General features: G+C 43.5%; 1 long non-coding RNA gene across 1 annotated transcript; it reads left to right on the forward strand.

Annotated features, from left to right (window-relative positions):
• The first annotated feature begins 3,950 nt into the window (after positions 1 to 3,950).
• Positions 3,951 to 7,902, forward strand: LOC129150669 (uncharacterized). The gene is made up of 3 exons (XR_008557384.1): positions 3,951 to 4,034; positions 4,145 to 4,263; positions 7,715 to 7,902. It is a non-coding gene; the product is annotated as an uncharacterized LOC129150669 (long non-coding RNA).
• The last annotated feature ends 490 nt before the right edge of the window (positions 7,903 to 8,392 follow it).

The following is an 8,392-nucleotide window of genomic DNA, read 5'->3' on the forward strand; positions in this document are numbered from 1 at the left end:
AGAAGTATGACTGCTCTAGATGACTTTGTCTGAATTCATTGCATGATAAGCAGCTTTACTATGAGATGAACATTCAGTAAGAAATTGTTACTCCCTAGTACAACTAAGTTCATCTAAATATTCAATTATTTCAATTTGCCAATTTAAATCAGTCTGAAATAAGGCTTATTTTCTAACTTCATTTGTCCTTGGGTGTGGACAGTAAATGACACTAATCGAATTTCTGCTATCAGTCTTTGAGTATATTGACATAAGCTTTGTTAGGGAGGAAAAAACAGATTATTTACTTTTCTTTTTGAGGCCTAATACATTGACTTTTGATTACAGTTTTCTAGATATTTGAAGGTAACCTACTTCTGTTTTTTCTCCCAGGGTAATTTCTAGGCCACCTTTTGGGAGTTTCTTTTAAAAATCTTTTTTCCTTCTTTTAAACAGAGCAACAAACTTGGTTATTTTTCAGATGCTGGCCAATACTGTAATGCATACATATCAAGTAAAAGTAACTCTCTTTTTACTTATGGTGTCTTATTAATGGTGAGATTTAATGCTTGAATAATAACTTTTAGTTTACTTTGTAAATAGTAGTAGAGGAGATTTTAAAATTTCTCCTTTTTATTGAGCTTAAAATTTACTTTTAAACAGCATTCTTTTTGACTAGTGCTCATTTGCATACGTATGCGAATTTTTACTTTGGCCTTTGTTAAAAGCAATTGCTTATAAAAAATTGGCTTCTCATATAACAAATTATATGAGATTGTGATTATATTGTAAAAAACTAATTTATTAAGTAATTAAAGTGGGCATCTTTATTGAAAACGTAAAGTAAGCAAACTTATACATTTGACCTATGAGTTACAAATGCTGTCCCATCCCCCGGCCTATTTAAAGAGCAGGCTGCCTAAGGCTTTTGTTTTTAAAATTCTGGTGCTGAATAATCCAGTTTTGCTTAAGAAGTATTCATCAATTTTGTTTTGCCCTCCCTTTAGAGCAGTGATGGCGAACCTATGACACGCGTGTCAGCACTGACACGCGTAGCCATTTCTGATGACACGCGGCTGCTGAGGCGGCCACATGCCAAGGATGAAACATTTGCTGCTCCTGAGGATGAAACATTGGCGACTAGAGTCTTACTCCAAGACTAGACTCCAAGACTCTAGTCGCCAATGTTTCATCCTCCCCTATTAGACACTCTGTGCCGGAGGTCTGTAGGCCAAAACAACAGAAGTCCAGCACAGAGCGTCTAGTTCTGGGACTTCCGGTTAAACCGGGATCTTTGCCCTCACTTCCGCCGGCAGAGCAGGGAGCAGCAAAACGCAGCGGGGGACGCATCTCTGGGGGCCCTGCCATTACCAGTAACCAAATAACAGTTAACCACAGCAACCATTATCTACTGTTCTGGGGTGTCATGGATTTCTAATCCATCATTACTGAGATAAGTGAGGGGGAGGCTGGGAGAGGCGAGGGTTTGTGGCGTGCTATGGGTGCCGTTTCCCACCATTAGAAATAGCGGCAGCCATTTTAATTCACATAAGGAACACCATCTTGCTCCATAGTGCAGACTCCATTTCACCACTATTACTGTTGTGCATCCTTATTAACCCCTATTTCTGCTTATTAACCCTGCCCTTTCCTAAAAGACAGTTACATGCACCATTTTGTGGTTAGTTAGGCTAATTAACCCCTAATTGCCTGCAGGCCTAACAAGCTATCTATAATTCTATCTTCTGTCACTGCCCCCCGATGGAGAACCAAAAAAAATTAAAAACTAAGGTTAAGTAAAGGAAGTGGTAGTAGCAGTGGCCAACCCTTTCAAGAGACATGGACCGAGATGTATGGCTTTAGAGAAAAAAAATGGCAGATCGTTTTGCGTTCTATGTACTGAAACGGTAGTAAGCAGAACGTGGAATATAAATAGACATTTTGAAACTAATCATTCCCAGCTCTTGGAAAAAAGTGAGGATGAAAGGAAGGAATACATTTCCAGGCAGCTACACCTTTATTAGAGCCAATCTAATTCCATCCTTAAATTTATGAAAGGCTCTACAAATTTAACATCTGCAAGTTTGAGCATTGCTCACTCTATAGCTCAGCATGGAAAAGCGCTTAGTGAGGGAGAATTTATTAAAGAAACTCTCCTAAGATGTGCACCAGTTCTATTTCACGATATGCAGAATAAAGATGCAATTATTAAGAGAATATCTGAGTTACCACTCAGTACAACTATCATAAAAGACCGAATAATGAGACTGAACACAAACGTACAACATCAATTAAAGAGAGACATAAGGAAGTGTAAATATTTTTCGATCTCTCTTGATGAAACTACTGATGTCACATCAAAGCTCAGTTGGCCATTATTGGTCGATATTCTGATGGTCTCACAATGAGAGAAGAGTTGATAAAGTTAGTATCAGTGTCAACAAGTAAATCAGGAAGCGAAATATGTAAGGTTGTTATACAAACATTTCGTGACCTAAGCATTGATATCTCTAAAGTTGTGTCAGTGACAACAGATGGGGCACCAAATATGGTGGGGGGAAAAGTCGGATTTGTCAAATTGTTTACAGAAGCTATTGGACATCCGATTGTGCCTTTTCATTGTATTATCCATCAGGAGGCTTTATGTGCCAAGGCAGGATTCACCGACTTAAATGACTTAATGTCAGTTGTTACAAAAATAGTTAATTTAATAGCTGCTCGCCCCTTCACAAGCGAGAATTTTCGGCACTTTTACTGAGGTTGATTCCACCTACAGTGGACTGCTGATGTACAACAATGTAAGATGGCTGAGCCGAGGCAAAGTTCTTGAGCGCTTTGTGGGGTGCTTTGAAGAAATTAAGGTATTTCTTGACGATAAGGATCTGGGAAACTTTCCTCAGCTTAATGATGATAAGTGGGTCAACACCCTGATGTTTTTCACAGATCTCTCTGTTCATATTAATGAACTGAACTTAAAGTTACAAGGTTTTGGCAAAAATATTGACGTTATGTTTGGATACATAAAAGCCTTTGAAAGTAAAGTTAAAATTTTCAAGCGAGATGTAGAAACTAAAACTTATAAGTATTTTCCTCGAGTAACAAAGTATTTTGAGAAGGCCAGTGCAGCTGTACAAAATGGAATGGAACTCTTGCATATGAAGTACCAGCATGTTTTAGACTCATTACTTGACCAGTTTAGTGATAGATTTAGTCAATTTAGAAGTCTAGAACAGACCATGAAAATAATTAAGTATCCTGATGTAGTAGTCTACAGTAGTTTGGAATTAAATGGTTTCCAATGGATGCAAATTGATGATTTGGAGATGCAACTTGCAGAATTTCAAGACAGTATCTGGGCTCAGGTGTTTGTCGACTTGAGGTCAAAGCTTGAGAATCTGGAAAGGTGCCGCTTGGAGAATCAAGAGGAGTGCCACTACGAACAGGAAATTTGGAGTGCCTGGAACCGACTACCAGACACTTTTAGCACCCTGAAAAATATAGCAATGGCTTTACTCACAATATTTCCCTCTACATACTTTTGTGAGGCCTTATTCTCAGCGTTAAATAATATCAAACCCAACAAAAAAAACAGATTGACAGATGAAGTTAGTAGCGCTTGCTTGGGCCTGAAGTGTACAAAATACCAACCTTCAATTGAAGATTTAGCCAATGAAATTCAGCAACAAAAAAGTCACTAATAGGCAGGTTAGTTAAAGAATTCCCCCTCCCCCTCACTTACCTTAGTTCACAGCACCCCACACAAGCTAAATAATATCAAGACCAACAAAAGAGCCGAAACCGGTTTGGCTCAGTGGATAGAGCGTCGGTCTGTGAACTGAAAGGTCCCAGGTTCGATTCCGGTCAAGGGCATGTACTTTGGTTGCGGGCACATCCCCAGTAGGGGTTGTGTAAGAGGCAGCTGATTGATGTTTCTCTATCATCAATGTTTCTAACTCTCTATCCCTCTCTCTTCCTCTCTGTAAAAAATCAATAAAATAAAAAAAAGACCAACAAAAGAAACTGACTGACGGATGAATAAAGAAGTCACTAAGCAGGTAAGTTAAATATTTAGTTTTTGGTTTATTAAATACAATTATATATACCAATTATACATTTATGTTATTTAAACTATAAATATCGCAAAATAATGTTTTTTTCCTCAAAGTGACACACTACCCGAGTTATGCTCAGTTTTTTGGCGAAGTTTGACACACCAAGCTCAAAAGGTTGCCCATCACTGGCGTAGAACATGTGAGCATCGGCTGCGGCAGGATGGTGGAGCAGGTGAGCAGGGGCGCCAGACCAAGGCGGGGCTCTGGTCCCTGTCATCTAGGCGAGCCTCTGGTGGTTACTGAAAATTCTTTGCTCCCATGTGCCGCTGTCCTGCCCAGCGCTCGCACCTGCTGCTGGGGCCCAGCGCTGATCCTGATCACTCAGTGCCATCAGTACATGAGAGCAGCTGCTGCTGGCCCCAATTGTCCCTGAGGGCTTCTCCACCTCCCCCTGCTCCTGAGGGGCGATCAGGGCCAGCAGCCAACTCTCGCACCCACTGCTGGCAATGGGCCCACTCATACCTGCTGCTGGCACTGGAGCCGCCGCTCACCTGCTGCTGGTGCCCGGTGCCAGTCCCAATCGCTCGGCATCATCAGTGGGTGTGAACAGCGGCTGCTGGCCCCGATCACCCCTGAGGACTTCACCTCCCCCTGCTCCTGAGAGGCAATCAGGGTAGCAGTTGCCCCTTGCACCCGCTGATGCTGCTGACCCCAATCACTCCGTGCATCAGCACATGGGAGCAGTGGCAGCAGGAGTGGTAGCAGGGCTGCCAGCAGACAGGGGACCAGGGTCCATGGCAGGAGGGGCTGGGCAGGGTTATGAAGGATGGGCCAAGACCTGCCCCTGTGCCCACTGCAGCCTTGTGGCCCACAGTTCCTTTCAAGGTGCATGAATTTGTGCACTGGGCTCCTAGTTTTAATAATAAGACAAAGAAAAAATTGAACAAGATGCCTATTAGCCAGCTCTAGTAACAGGCCTGGGGGGGGCAGGAAAAATGCTGCAGTCAGCCAGTTTGTCACACATTTGTTCACTCATCAGATAGAGTTTATCCTATTTGTTAGTGTAAGTGATGTTTTTAAAAATTGAAAGGCTGTTTTCTGGGAGGCAAAACTCAATTTTCAGAGTAACATGACTTCTCTGGACTTTGTTGTTTTATGTTCTGAAAAAAATAGTAAAGGAGTTGTGAGAGGATTCATCTACTTATCTAGATTTTAAGACCTGGAGAGAAAATATTAGCAGAATACATTCAGAATCTCAGATGACAGGTATTAAAGATAAATACCCAAGTAATGGATGTTTAGACAATATCTCTGTTTACTCAAGACACAAAATTTTTAAAGGATTTGAAAAAAAGGAGACTTAGAATCTCAGTTGGTACCTAATTAGAACTAGGTTAAGAGATCTGGGTTTTCCTCTCAACCCCTGTGCTAAGATTACAAGTTTCTGATGAGGGTCCTAGAAAGCATCAACTAGGAAAACTGACCAAAAAGACAATGTAGCAGCGCCATCTACTGAGCCCTCGATAACTTTACACAGAAACTTGGGAACTGTCCCAAGGTATAGAAAAAATAGGTTGAAGTGAAGCATCTATAATAATAAAAGCATAATATGGTAATTAGACCGGACGTCCTTCCAGATGACCTTCCAGACAAAGCCAGGGCTGCGCGGGAAGCCTGGGTCTCAGGTGCCTGCCAGCAGCCAGAGGAAAGCCTGGGTCCCTGGTGCCAGAGCCGACAGCTGGGGGAAGGAAGGCCTACTCTTGCACGAATTTCATGCATCAGGCCTCTAGTAAAATATAAAAGTACAATGCCTCAGGAAAACTTTGTAATTGACATATTTATTTTATCCTTTAATACTAATGAAAGTAGTAAAGTAGAGCATGTAACACAGCAATGCTGTAGAAGTGTTTCAAACGATGAGGTTTGGTTTTGCTGTTTACGAATTACTATACTATACTGTTATTTACAAAAAGACAGTCTTAAGATGTCTTTTACTTCAGAATGGTGGAGCATAAAGTGGGATTTAGGGAGCTAGAGAGGGGTGACTTGAAAAGGCTTAACAATCAGCCTTCTGAGGCATACATGACATTGCTATACTGTTGTTATCATTTAACTATTTTAAAAGTTCTTGTTCTGCCATGGCTGGGGTTTCTCAGTGGTTAGGCAGTGGTTTTCAACCTTTCTAATGCCGTGACCCTTTAATACAGTTCCTCATGTTGTGGTGACCCCCAACCATAAAATTATTTTCGTTGCTACTTCATAACTGTAATTTTGCCACTGTTATGAATCGTAATGTAAATATCTGTGTTTTCCGATGGTCTTAGGCTCTACAGCAGCCACAGAGAGCAAGGTTTCATAGGTAACAGAGGAAGCCAAGCTTTCCGCCTGCCCTTGCCAGGCCTAAGCCTCCACTCAAGCTACTAAGTTTCAATTATAGAAGGTAAACAAATTCAAACAGAAATGGCGGCAGAATGGAGCTTGAGAGAGCAGGCCAGGGTTGCTCCTGGCAACAGGGGAAGCAAAGCTTTCCGCACACCCTGGCCGGGCCCACCCGATTAAGGCTACAAAGTTTCAATTATAACCCCAACACAAATGGCTGCCACCGAGGAGGGAGTCCCAGGCTTGGCTCCGCTCCAGGCTACAAAGTTTCAATTGTAGAAGGAAAATAAATTCCAGATACCAGGGCCTCCGCTTGGGTTGCCAGGGGGCATGGCCAGCCTGCAAACCACCACAGGCCCCTCGCTCAGGCCGCCCCATGCTCCAGGGGAACCCCACCCTGATCAGGGACACCCTTCAGGGCAAACCAGCTGGCCCCCACCCCTGTACCAGGCCTCTATCCTATCTAATAAAAGAGTAATATGCAGATTGATCATCACTGCAACACACAATATAGCTGCCCCCATGTGGTCAAAGATCCTGCCCCCATGTGGACACAAGATGGCCACCACAAGATGGCCAGCAGGAGAGGGCAGTTGGGAGGCACCCGGCCTGCAAGGGAGGGCAGTTGAGAAGGACCAGGCCTGCAAGGGAGGGCAGTTGAGAGGGACCAGGCCTGCAAGGGAGGGCAGTTGGAGGTGATCAACCCTGCAGGAGAGGGCAGTTAGGGGTGACCAGGCCGGCAGAGGAGGGAAGTTGGGGGCAAACAGGCTGGCAGCGGAGTGGTTAGGGGGTGATCAGGCTGGCAAGCAGAAGCGGTTAGGGGCAATCAGGAAGGCAGGCAGGCAAGCAATTGGGAGCCAGCAGTCCTGGATTGTGAGAGGGATGTCCGACTGCCCATTTAGGCCCGATCCACTTGAGGGGTCACAGATTGGAGCGGGTACAGGCTGGGCTGAGGGACAACCCCCCTCCGTGCACGAATTTCGTGCACCAGGCCTCTAGTGTCTTCATAATATTCCATGGTATTAAATAACATCATTTATTTAACCAACATAATATTTAAGTTATTGTCAATTTTTCTTCTTTGCTATTATAAGCAATTCTGTAAAATACCATCCTGGACTTGATTATTTTCACAAGAAAAATTCCTGAGAGGACTTAGTGGATCAAGAGTAAATTAAGAAACAGAAACGCACAACTTTTTAACATCCTTGAAATGCTGTTCCAGTTTACCCTCCGTCTGAAGGTAATGAACCCTTCACAAGTCACAGCATTTCTGGCCTCCTCACTCGTTATGTCTCTGACAGGATCGGCCTTCAGATCCCCCTGAAGACCACCTGCTTCGTGTTCTGCTTCCTCGTGGATCATTCGGGAAGGCAAAGGTTTCTTCCACGCCCAATGCCTGAGGCTTCTGCCGTATCCAGTGTTAGCAACAGGTGTCAAGGGGGAAGCCTGTGGAAGCCTGTAGCTACTCTCCATAAAGACGTGTCAGAAAATAAAGTATGGGCAGTTTTCAAACTGGCTTCCTGGTCTGATATTACTTTGGTTTATTTGTTTTAATTTTTAGCTTTGGACCTACCAGGATGTGAATCATGTGTTATACATCACCTATTGACACAGGATTTGGGACATTATCTCTGGCCAAAGTCTTTAATCCTGCTCCCAGAGCATTCACTTGTTTGCTTTTGCTTTCGTTCAACAGTGAAACCATTAGGGGCAGGGCATCCAAAATAAGAGCCTCCAGAGTCTGTAAAAACCTGGTAAGTCTTCCTATTGTCCAAAATGCAGGGAAAAATCACTGCAAGTCACATCATTCTGTTATGGAAACGAATGCTGGATTGTTTGATTTTTATTTTAAACTAGGGGTCCAGTGCATGAATTCGTGCACCTTGAAAGGAACTGCAGGCCGCCAGGCTGGGGTGGGCACAGGGGAGGGTCTCAGCCCATCCTCTGCGTCCCCGCCTGGCCCCTCCTGCCGCAGCTCC

This window comes from Eptesicus fuscus, chromosome 2, assembly GCF_027574615.1.
Source record: "Eptesicus fuscus isolate TK198812 chromosome 2, DD_ASM_mEF_20220401, whole genome shotgun sequence".
In the NCBI taxonomy this organism is placed as follows: Eukaryota; Metazoa; Chordata; class Mammalia; order Chiroptera; family Vespertilionidae; genus Eptesicus; species Eptesicus fuscus.